At 43.7% G+C, this 11,124-nt stretch overlaps 1 long non-coding RNA gene and 1 pseudogene across 1 annotated transcript; both read right to left on the reverse strand.

Annotated features, from left to right (window-relative positions):
- Positions 1 to 2,302: 2,302 nt before the first annotated feature.
- On the reverse strand, positions 2,303 to 4,441 carry LOC139572537 (uncharacterized). Its single transcript, XR_011674457.1, has 3 exons — positions 4,168 to 4,441; positions 2,527 to 2,635; positions 2,303 to 2,440 (listed from the first exon to the last, which is right to left on the reverse strand). It is a non-coding gene; the product is annotated as an uncharacterized lncRNA (long non-coding RNA).
- Positions 4,442 to 5,092: 651 nt separating this feature from the next.
- LOC139574777 (complement C1q tumor necrosis factor-related protein 2-like) lies at positions 5,093 to 8,499 on the reverse strand (annotated as a pseudogene).
- Positions 8,500 to 11,124: the final 2,625 nt, after the last annotated feature.

Below are 11,124 nucleotides of genomic sequence, written 5' to 3' on the forward strand. Positions count from 1 at the left end.
GATTATCAAATCAAATCAAATCAAATTTTATTAGTCACATACACATGGTTAGCAGATGTTAATGCGAGTGTAGCGAAATGCTTGTGCTTCTAGTTCCGACAATGCAGTAATAACCAACAAGTAATCTAACCTAACAATTCCACAACTACTACCTTACACACACACACGTGTAAAGGGATAAAGAATATGTACATAAAGATATATGAATGAGTGGTGGTACAGAACGGCATGGCAGATGCAGTAGATGGTATAGAGTACGGTATATACATATGAGATGAGTACTGTAGGGTATGTAAACATAAAGTGGCATAGTTTAAAGTGGCTAGTGGTACATGTATTACATAAAGATGGCAAGATGCAGTAGATGATATAGAGTACAGTATATACATATGAGATGGGTAATGTAGGGTATGTAAACATTATATTAAGTGGCATTGTTTAAAGTGGCTAGTGGTACATTTTTACATAATTTCCATCAATTCCCATTTTTAAAGTGGCTGGAGTTGAGTCAGTATGTTGGCAGCGGCCGCTAAATGTTAGTGGTGGCTGTTTAACAGTCTGATGGCCTTGAGATAGAAGCTGTTTTTCAGTCTCTCGGTCCCTGCTTTGATGCACCTGTACTGACCTCGCCTTCTGGATGATAGCGGGGTGAACAGGCAGTGGCTTGGGTGGTTGTTGTCCTTGATGATCTTTATGGCCTTCCTGTGACATCGGGTGGTGTAGGTGTCCTGGAGGGCAGGTAGTTTGCCCCCGGTGATGCGTTCTGCAGACCTCACTACCCTCTGGAGAGCCTTACGGTTGTGGGCGGAGCAGTTGCCGTACCAGGCGGTGATACAGCCCGACAGGATGCTCTCGATTGTGCATCTGTAGAAGTTTGTGAGTGCTTTTGGTGACAAGCCGAATTTCTTCAGCCTCCTGAGGTTGAAGAGGCGCTGCTGCGCCTTCTTCACAACGCTGTCTGTGTGGGTGGACCAATTCAGTTTGTCCGTGATGTGTACACCGAGGAACTTAAAACTTTCCACCTTCTCCACTACTGACCCGTCGATGTGGATAGGGGGGTGCTCCCTCTGCTGTTTCCTGAAGTCCACAATCATCTCCTTTGTTTTGTTGACGTTGAGTGTGAGGTTATTTTCCTGACACCACACTCCGAGGGCCCTCACCTCCTCCCTGTAGGCCGTCTCGTCGTTGTTGGTAATCAAGCCTACCACTGTAGTGTCATCCGCAAACTTGATGATTGAGTTGGAGGCGTGCATGGCCACGCAGTCGTGGGTGAACAGGGAGTACAGGAGAGGGCTCAGAACGCACCCTTGTGGGGCCCCAGTGTTGAGGATCAGCGGGGTGGAGATGTTGTTACCTACCCTCACCACCTGGGGGCGGCCCGTCAGGAAGTCCAGGACCCAGTTGCACAGGGCGGGGTCGAGACCCAGGGTCTCGAGCTTGATGACGAGTTTGGAGGGTACTATGGTGTTGAATGCTGAGCTGTAATCGATGAACAGCATTCTCACATGGGTATTCCTCTTGTCCAGATGGGTTAGGGCAGTGTGCAGTGTGGTTGCGATTGCGTCGTCTGTGGACCTATTGGGTCGGTAAGCAAATTGGAGTGGGTCTAGGGTGTCCGGTAGGGTGGAGGTGATATGGTCCTTGACTAGTCTCTCAAAGCACTTCATGATGACGGAAGTGAGTGCTACGGGGCGGTAGTCGTTTAGCTCAGTTACCTTAGCTTTCTTGGGAACAGGAACAATGGTGGCCCTCTTGAAGCATGTGGGAACAGCAGACTGGGATAAGGATTGATTGAATATGTCCGTAAACACACCAGCCAGCTGGTCTGCGCATGCTCTGAGGACGCGGCTGGGAATGCCGTCTGGGCCTGCAGCCTTGCGAGGGTTAACACGTTTAAATGTTTTACTCACCTCGGCTGCAGTGAAGGAGAGCCCGCAGGTTTTGGTAGGGGGCCGTGTCAGTGGCACTGTATTGTCCTCAAAGCGGGCAAAAAAGTTGTTTAGCCTGTCTGGGAGCAAGACATCCTGGTCCGCGACGGGGCTGGTTTTCTTTTTGTAATCCGTGATTGACTGTAGACCCTGCCACATACCTCTTGTGTCTGAGCTGTTGAATTGCGACTCGATTTTGTCTCTGTACTGGGACTTAGCCTGTTTGATTGCCTTGCGGAGAGAATAGCTACACTGTTTGTATTCGGTCATGCTTCCGGTCACCTTGCCCTGGTTAAAAGCAGTGGTTCGCGCTTTCAGTTTCACGCGAATGCTTTCTTTTTCAGGTTAAGATGCATTTAAGCACAGGTGAACTGCATGCCACCAGACTCAAAGCTTTCTCCCTGGCATTGAGAACAACCCCATAATACACATTTCACCATGCAGTTGAGATTCTGATCACGTGGTGATGAGGAAAGTGGAACTCCGGGAATGAACCAAGGAGACCCAGAGACCTGGATTCATAGAATTAAAATTCAGAATTCTATTCATTCTGATTCTATAGTCTATTCATTCTGATTCTATGACTGGCTGGTCTTACCTTGATGCGAAGGGACTGATGGATATCCCCTGCTAGCTGTCCTTTCCACCATTGTAACTCCCTTTCCATCTTTCCCATTCAGAGAAGGCCACAAGGATGAAGTTCAACCCTGCAGACACACAGCAATGTGGGCTAAGTCAAGAGACATCATGGCTGTACGCCGCACGTTATGGTGTCTTATCACAACTTACGGTATTTGATATCAAAAGGACAAGGACTTATAGAATAAGTGGTAATATCCTATATTCATACTGGTGAATAAAAATCTATTTTATAAGAGAGATGAAGTCCCAGCAAATAAAATAAGTGTTTATTTCAAGGGGAAAAAACATTGTATCCTTTCTATTAATTTGCACTACGATTTATTTTTATAATATATATATATATATATTTTTAAATCGCATTGTAGAGATTAATGGGTTATGGGAGCAAAGTGAAACATGTCTTTGATATTAATTAAGCAATCAGTTTAAATCAATTGCAGTTAAAGATCAGCCTTTGAGTTTTAAAATAAGTTAAAAAACACATCCAATAGCCTTTCGAAATGTTTCAAATGCAAAATTCTGGGAAACTATTCAAATTTGTGAGCTGCTCTTTTGTAAGCTTAAAAATGTGAGTTAATTTCCTCCATGACCATGTGTACAGTAAACATTGGTCACTGGCACTGCATCGCCCTTGATCATTCATGACTCAGTTCCATTACATTCCACCTAAGAGCCATTTATCAGAGGTTGTATGTTAAGAGCCGTGACGCTCGGTCTGAACATTAACACGTTTTGGAAGCATAAGCACTTTAAAATCTTTCAAATTTGCGAGAAATAATAAAAATAAAAAAAGTTACATTGATACACTTTTATAGGGTTAGGGTTCCCACACAGCAATATGTCCATGTTACAGCGCTTGTTTACGGAAAACAGACGGTGCTAAAATAAAATAACTTTCCGAGTCTCCGAACCTGTGTGTAACTGGAAGACAGACGTCACAAACCTGTCACTGAAAAATACTGTTGGCTGTAACAACTGTGTTAAAACCGGTTTAAACAGTGCATTTTGCATTTGTTAAATTTGATGTTTTTCTAGAACCATATATCAATTGAAAATCGCTTCACGTTTAGATGGGAATATTTGCCAGTTGTCGTTCAGAGCCAATTCGCCCTTTAAACAGAGTATGTAAGGTCCTTGAACTAAGGAGTAACGTTAAGCTCCTTTGGTCCAATATTGGGCTATGGTACTGAACTGCAATACATTCCCCATGCAAGTGGGTGTGATGTAAATGCCTTAAAATTGAGAAGAAAAAAAACTAAATGGCAATTGTAGCGCTGGGGTAATAAAATAACTTTTTTGTAGGCCTAACAATAAAAGTGCTACAATGTCACAAATCTGTTATGAGAAAAACAATACGTTGATAATGTGAACATTTGTCAGGACTTTCTCTCTCGCTCATTTAGCGGTGTCAACACCACGAGTGTTTTTTTAACAGAAAAGTAGACCACTCTTGCGGTTCTAATACTATTATTTATAGTCCTATACCTTAAACTTAAACAAAGATCACACCTGACTATTGACAGCATTAAATCATTGATACACACATTTAGTAAACTTTTAGATTCGCTAAATGTCCAAGATCGCATGTGCCGCTCACCCTATCTGACAGGAATGCTCCCAGACCTCTTTGTTTCACTCCGACATCCTGAATGAAGAATTCCTCTTTGGGAAGTTTTGTATTATCCTCGGTACCGACGAAAAGCGACGACTGTTTCAGTTATTCAGTTGACAAAGTAACAACGCTTCAGAACCGTTTAATTCAGCTGTTATCTCGTCTGTTTACACTTTCACAAAGATTTTTCCACGGATACTCGTTCAACGAAGTGGTTAGCTTCTCCAGCTGCTGTTGCGGTCGGTGAGGAGCTAGTGAATTTGCGTACGCGAAAGACGGAGTGTGAGATGGGAAATGTAGTCCAAAAACACGTGACCGAAATGGGCTAATTACGGCAATAACTCATTCTCTAATTGATTTCAATTAAACTAAACTTGTCTCTCAAACACTGGCATTTTAGAAACGGATAGCGCTGTAGAGATGATTATAAATCAAGTTTTTATTGCAAATCCCTTTATTAACTTTCTCAAGTGGCATGTGTGTAAAAAACGTTGTCCTTTAGCACAAATGTACTATAATAAGATTTATAACACAAAATATATATTTTTAATGACATCTAACACGGTTAGTGCATTCTCGTTTAATTTAGACAGAGAGGGATAGTTGCAAATAGGAAAAATAAGAAGAAAAGTTGCATGTAGGAACATATTATTGCTGAATATAAACAGCACCCCAAAAAATAATGTGAATAATGTGAAAATAAAATCCTTTCACTCATTTTCCCTCCAATCACCCATAACAAAATCAAATCTAATTTTATTTGTCACATGCATCGAATACAACAGGTGTAGGTAGACCTTACAGTGAAATGCTTACTTACAAGCCCTGAACCGTCAACGCAGTTTTAAGAAAAAATAGAATGCAATGCAATTCTTTTTATACACTGAACAAAAATAAACGCAACATGAAACAAATTCAAAGACTTTACTGAGTTACACTTTATATAAGGAAATCAGTCAATTGAAATAAATTCATTAGGCCCTTATCTATGGATTACATATGACTGGAAATACAGATATGCATCAGTTGGTCACAGATACCTTTAAAAAAAAAGTAGGGGTGTGGATCAGAAAACCAGTCAGTATCTGGTGTGACCACCATTTGCCTCATGCACATTCTCCTTTCGAGTATATCAGGCTGTTGATTGTGGCCTGTGGAATGTTGTCTGACTGGTAGGGAAATGAACATACAATTCTCTGGCAACAGCTCTGGTGGACATTCCTGCAGTCAGCATGCCAATTACACGCTCAATCAAAACTTAAGACATCTGTGGCCTTGTGTTGTGTGACAAAACAGCACATTTTAAAGTGGACTTTTTAATGTCCCCAGCACAAGGTGCACCTGTGAAACCATCGTACTGTTTAATCAGCTTCTTGATATGCCACACCTGTCAGGTGGATGGATTATCTTGGCAAAGTATAAATGCTCACTAACAAGGATGTAAACAAATTTATGCACAAGATTTGAAAGAAAAAAACTTTTTTGTGTGTATGGAAAATTTCTGGGATCTTTTATTTCAGCTCATGAAATATGGGACCAACACTTTACATGTTGCATTTATATTTTTGTTCAGTATAAATACTAAGCAATGAGTACTAGCTGGGCAACAGACAACTCAGTGTTACCTGGTGTCAATATAGGGCATAGCTTTTTCAATAATGTGGAACGATAATACAGTAGGCCTATTACAATTAAATTTTTTAGAGAACATTTTTATTATTGACCAACACTGAGTATAAATAGGCTGAACTATAATTGCAATGATAACAGGCAGAATTTTCTTCCCAAATGGACAAGGAAGCAAAAGCAGGTGCCATTGTATTTCAACCCATCAGGATGAAGGTGATGAATCCTCATTGGTCTTCTTGTCCATCAGGTTCAGATACTTCTGGTCTGCATAGATCAGGAACCCAGTAAACGGACTATCTGTCCAGAACGGGTCATAGAATAGCCCCTTCTGTTCAGAGTAGAAGATCTGCAGCCAAACCTGGTCTTGACGCTCTAACCAGAGAAACGTGGAACCGGACGCTGGATCCCAGTTTTGGCATCAAACGCCTCGATCTTGTACTGCCCGTTGTGCACCAGCCCGATCGCCAAGTGCTTGTTGGCCAGTGTGACGTCATAAGTGAAGTAGTAGACTCCCGGGACAGAGCAGACAAACTTCCCAGTGTGAGGTCATAAGTGAAGTAGTAGACTCCCGGGACAGAGCAGACAAACTTCCCAGTGTGACATCATAAGTGACGTAGTAGACTCCCGGAACAGAGCAGACAAACTTCCCAGTGTGACATCATAAGTGACGTAGTAGACTCCCGGGACAGAGCAGACAAACTTCCCAGTGTGAGGTCATAAGTGAAGTAGTAGACTCCCGGGACAGAGCAGACAAACTTCCCAGTGTGACATCATAAGTGAAGTAGTAGACTCCCGGGACAGAGCAGACAAACTTCCCAGTGTGAGGTCATAAGTGAAGTAGTAGACTCCCGGGACAGAGCAGACAAACTTCCCAGTTGTGGCGTTGTAGTTGTTCCCCCTCGTTCAGTAGAATCTGTTTGAACTGGATCGGGAGACGCTTTATAGGAGAAGGCAGAGCGGGCTGAGTTGGTGCCGCAGTTACATCCCCACAGGAGCCTGTCTCACCCGTCTCCCCCTTGGTGCCCCCCAGTCCGGCCAAACTTGGGGCCCCACGCGGGCCCTTCAGCCCTCGGGGTCCATGCCTGCCTACCACGCCCTTTAACCGGAGTTTACATTGTTTCCCGGGCCTGCTCTGTTCACCTGAAGATCAGACAGAGACAGGGACTGGCTAATTCACATTCATATAGTCACACCAGACAGCTCACAATACAGTGTACTGCATAGGAACACAACATTAAAGCTAACACAGGAATTAATATCAAGGACTACAAGAGTGGTAGTGGACTAACAGGTAATACCTATACTATAGGCTTCAGCTCAATGGGCTAACTAACTCAGCCTTGAGTTGTCCTACAGTACTCGGTTTCAGACCTAGTCCAGGCTACTACCTGGATGCATCCATTAGGCTTCTTACCTCTGTCACCCCTCCCCCTTCTCTCCTTACCTATCTGTCATCCTTCTATCCATATCTGCTTTCCTCAGTCACCCCTCTCCCCCTCTCTGCCTACATATGCCACCCTTCTCCCCCTTCTCTCCATCCCTGCGAACCTCAGTCACCGCTCTCCTCCTTCTCTCCATCCCTGCCTACATCTGCCACCCTTCTCTCCATTCCCCCATCCAGGCCATCCTTCCCTGGGGTAACCATGGGACCCATAGTCCCTTGAGATCCAGGGGCCCCTGGGTTCCACCGGGCCTGATGTCCGGGTAGACTACACACCAGCTGGGAGGAATGGATGGTGATGTTGTGGCCCTTCTTGTACAAGGGGTGTGTAGTCTGGATCTGGGACTGGGAGGTAGTGATGGTGGTGGATAGCAAGCACACCATGAGAGACAGTTGGAGCATGATGGTAGCTGAAAAGATAAGGGAGGCATTTAGAAATGATCAGTTGGAAAGCTGTGGTTGTAGAGATCATCAGCACCGATGCATTACACTGCTGTCATCAGCCAGAGGTTCGCTGACCAAAACAGAGATTCACAAATATTCATGAGACAGTGTATGGCTAATTTACTCAGCTGCACAATTTAAAAAAAAGTTTTTATTTTTATTTAACCTTTATTTAACCAGGTAGGCTAGTTGAGAACAAGTTCTCATTTACAACTGCGACCTGGACAAGAATGAAGCAAAGCAGTTTGACAAGGTCTACCTACACCTGTTGTATTCGGCGCACGTGACAAATAAACTTTGATTTGGAATACTCTTATTGCAATGTGAATGAATCTTAAAAAGAGCCTTTGGTTGTGCATAGTGTAGTCTATGGTGTTGCCAGGGAACAGCGCCCTCTTCGAAGAAGTAGGAGGGGAAGATCTCCCGCACACGGATTGCCTCTTGCTGCGTTGTTGGACCCCATCCTTGAAACATCCTGCAGAGAAGCAGACTTATATTTCATTCACTTAGTTAAAGCTATCTATACAGTATGTGGAGTTTGCTAGATAGCTAGTTGGCTAGCTAGCTATCACATTTAGCAGCTCATTTGAGTTAGCCTGCACTGTAGGTAGTTAGATAATAATACATCATTGTTTTACATTTTCGAAATGGATTGACTTACTTGAATAGGTTCTCCTAGGCATGTGGACAACTGGAAACAGGGCAGCAAAGTTTGTTTGTCACCAGAGCGTTTTAGAGGATATTACTATTGAACTATGTACCCATTTAATAACCAAACCTTCATACAAACTTGCTATGCTGAATTCTTGACACAATCGAACATGCTGACCAGCACGCCCACAAGCGAGTCACAATGGGCGGCCTAAGCCGCACGTGGCAATTTACTGCTATCTAGTGTACATTCACCGTTAGTGACAATTGGTGAAATAAATAATTTTATATATTCCCATTCTGTTTGTGAATTATTTTATCTCAGTACGCACTGAAAATGTAATATATCACTGAAAGTATAGGTGATGTAAGTGCTGTGTAAAGAAAATAAATTGGCTAACACTTTTAGTACCTAAGAAGTGCCAAGCACTGCAGACAAATAGTTGCGGCAAAAATACTTCACTTGGCCAATGTCTGGTATGGGTTTGTGCTTGTCTCATCAGTGGAACCTGCAACAGGACGTGGGAGAGAGACAACAGGACAGGGGGAGAGACAACAGGACAGGGGGAGAGACAACAGGACGTGGGAGAGAGACAACAGGACAGGGGGAGAGACAACAGGACAGGGGGAGAGACAACAGGACAGGGGGAGAGACAACAGGACAGGGGAGAGAGACAACAGGACAGGGGGAGAGAGACAACAGGACAGGGGGGAGAGAGACAACAGGACAGGGGGAGAGAGACAACAGGACAGGGGGAGAGAGACAACAGGACAGGGGGAGAGACAACAGGACAGGGGGAGAGAGACAACAGGACAGGGGGAGAGAGACAACAGGACAGGGGGAGAGAGACAACAGGACAGGGGGAGAGAGACAACAGGACAGGGGGAGAGAGACAACAGGACAGGGGGAGAGACAACAGGACAGGGGGAGAGACAACAGGACAGGGGGAGAGAGACAACAGGACAGGGGGAGAGAAACAACAGGACAGGGGGAGAGAGACAACAGGACAGGGGGAGAGACAAGAGGACAGGGAGAGAGACAACAGGACAGGGGGAGAGACAACAGGACAGGGGGAGAGAGACACCTCTACATGCATCATCTTCGATCTTCTGATTCACAAACCACACATGTCATTGTTCAATGGTCCCCATCTCTGGAATAGTTATACATTAGCTGTTTCTTTGCATGCCAATTCGTTTGAGGGCTTAATCACAATTTTATAGTGTGTTTTATTTAGTTGACATTGTGGTTTTATTCTGTGAAGCATTGCCAACACAGTGCTTCACCCTCTTCTTCCAGCGGGGAGAATTTGATGGGTTTTCTCTGGTTCTTGTGTCTGGACACATCTGGTAATCCTCAGAGTTTTTCCTTGGGGCCGCCTTGTATGATGTTTGTTTTTCAGATTTCTCATGTTATGGTGATAACCTGAGAAGTTGACGGTATAGCGTCTATCAAAACATCCCCTAATGCAATTTGGCCCCTTGGCACAACTGTCCAAAGCTGTCAATCAATCACGAGCCTAGGGAATCAAGTGTCAGATTAAATTTCACACAATAACCGGTGAGAGAAAATCCTCAAAACCAATACATTCAACTTTCATCTTAGACTTTGCTTTATTTATATACATTACAAGGATTGTCAGAGGGAAATCTTGCTGGGTTGGTTGAAACTAATTTCCTCATGGTGAAAGTATTTGTTGGCAGAGAGAGAGAACTATTGCTGAAACAGGGTGGATGTTCATGTTTTGCATTTGGGGTTAAAATACACACAGGATTTCTTGCCAGTGCTGCACTTCAGAGATGGTATTTCGACCTGACATTGGAGTATTATGTAGGCGGTAAGGTTGTGCTTCCGTTCTGTGGAACTGAAAGGTTGGGAAACCCATAAAAATGCTGCTGTTTATCAAGTTGACCTCTTCAGTTGGTGAGTAGCCTACATGTTTTCACTTTTTCTATTCCTTCATTATGTTCCCTAACAATGTCATAATGTGTGAGAGCTGTTCTCCAACGATGTCATAATGTGTGATGATTCCTAACGATGTCATAATGTGTGAGAGATGATTCCTAACGATGGCTTAATGTGTGAGAGATGATCCCTAACGATGGCTTAATGTGTGAGAGATGTTCCCCAACGATGTCATAATGTGTGAATGATGATCCCTAACGATATCATAATGCGTGAGAGATGTTCCCTAAAGATGTCATAATGCGTGAGAGATGATCCCTAACGATGTCATAATGTGTGAGATATGTTCCCTAATGATGGCGTAATGTGTGAGAGATGTTCTCCAACGATGGCATAATGTGTGAGAGATGTTCCCTAACGATGGCATGTGTGAGATGATCCCCAACGATGGCATAATGTGTGAGATATGTTCCCTAATGATGGCGTAATGTGTGAGAGATGATCCCCAACGATGGCATAATGTGAGAGATGATCCCTAAAGATGTCATAATGCGTGAGAGATGTTCCCTAACGATGGCATAATGTGTGAGATGTTCCCCAACAATGGCATAATGTGAGAGATGATCCCTAAAGATGTCATAATGTGTGAGAGATGTTCCCTAATGATGGCGTAATGTGTGAGAGATGTTCTCCAACGATGGCATAATGTGAGAGATGTTCCCCAACAATGGCATAATGTGAGAGATGATCCCTAAAGATGTCATAATGTGTGAGAGATGTTCCCTAATGATGGGGTAATGTGTGAGAGCTGTTCTCCAACGATGGCATAATGTGTGAGAGATGTTCCCCAACGATGGCATAATGTGTGAGA

The sequence above is a fragment of the Salvelinus alpinus genome, chromosome 4 (assembly GCF_045679555.1).
Source record: "Salvelinus alpinus chromosome 4, SLU_Salpinus.1, whole genome shotgun sequence".
Classification (NCBI taxonomy): domain Eukaryota; kingdom Metazoa; phylum Chordata; class Actinopteri; order Salmoniformes; family Salmonidae; genus Salvelinus; species Salvelinus alpinus.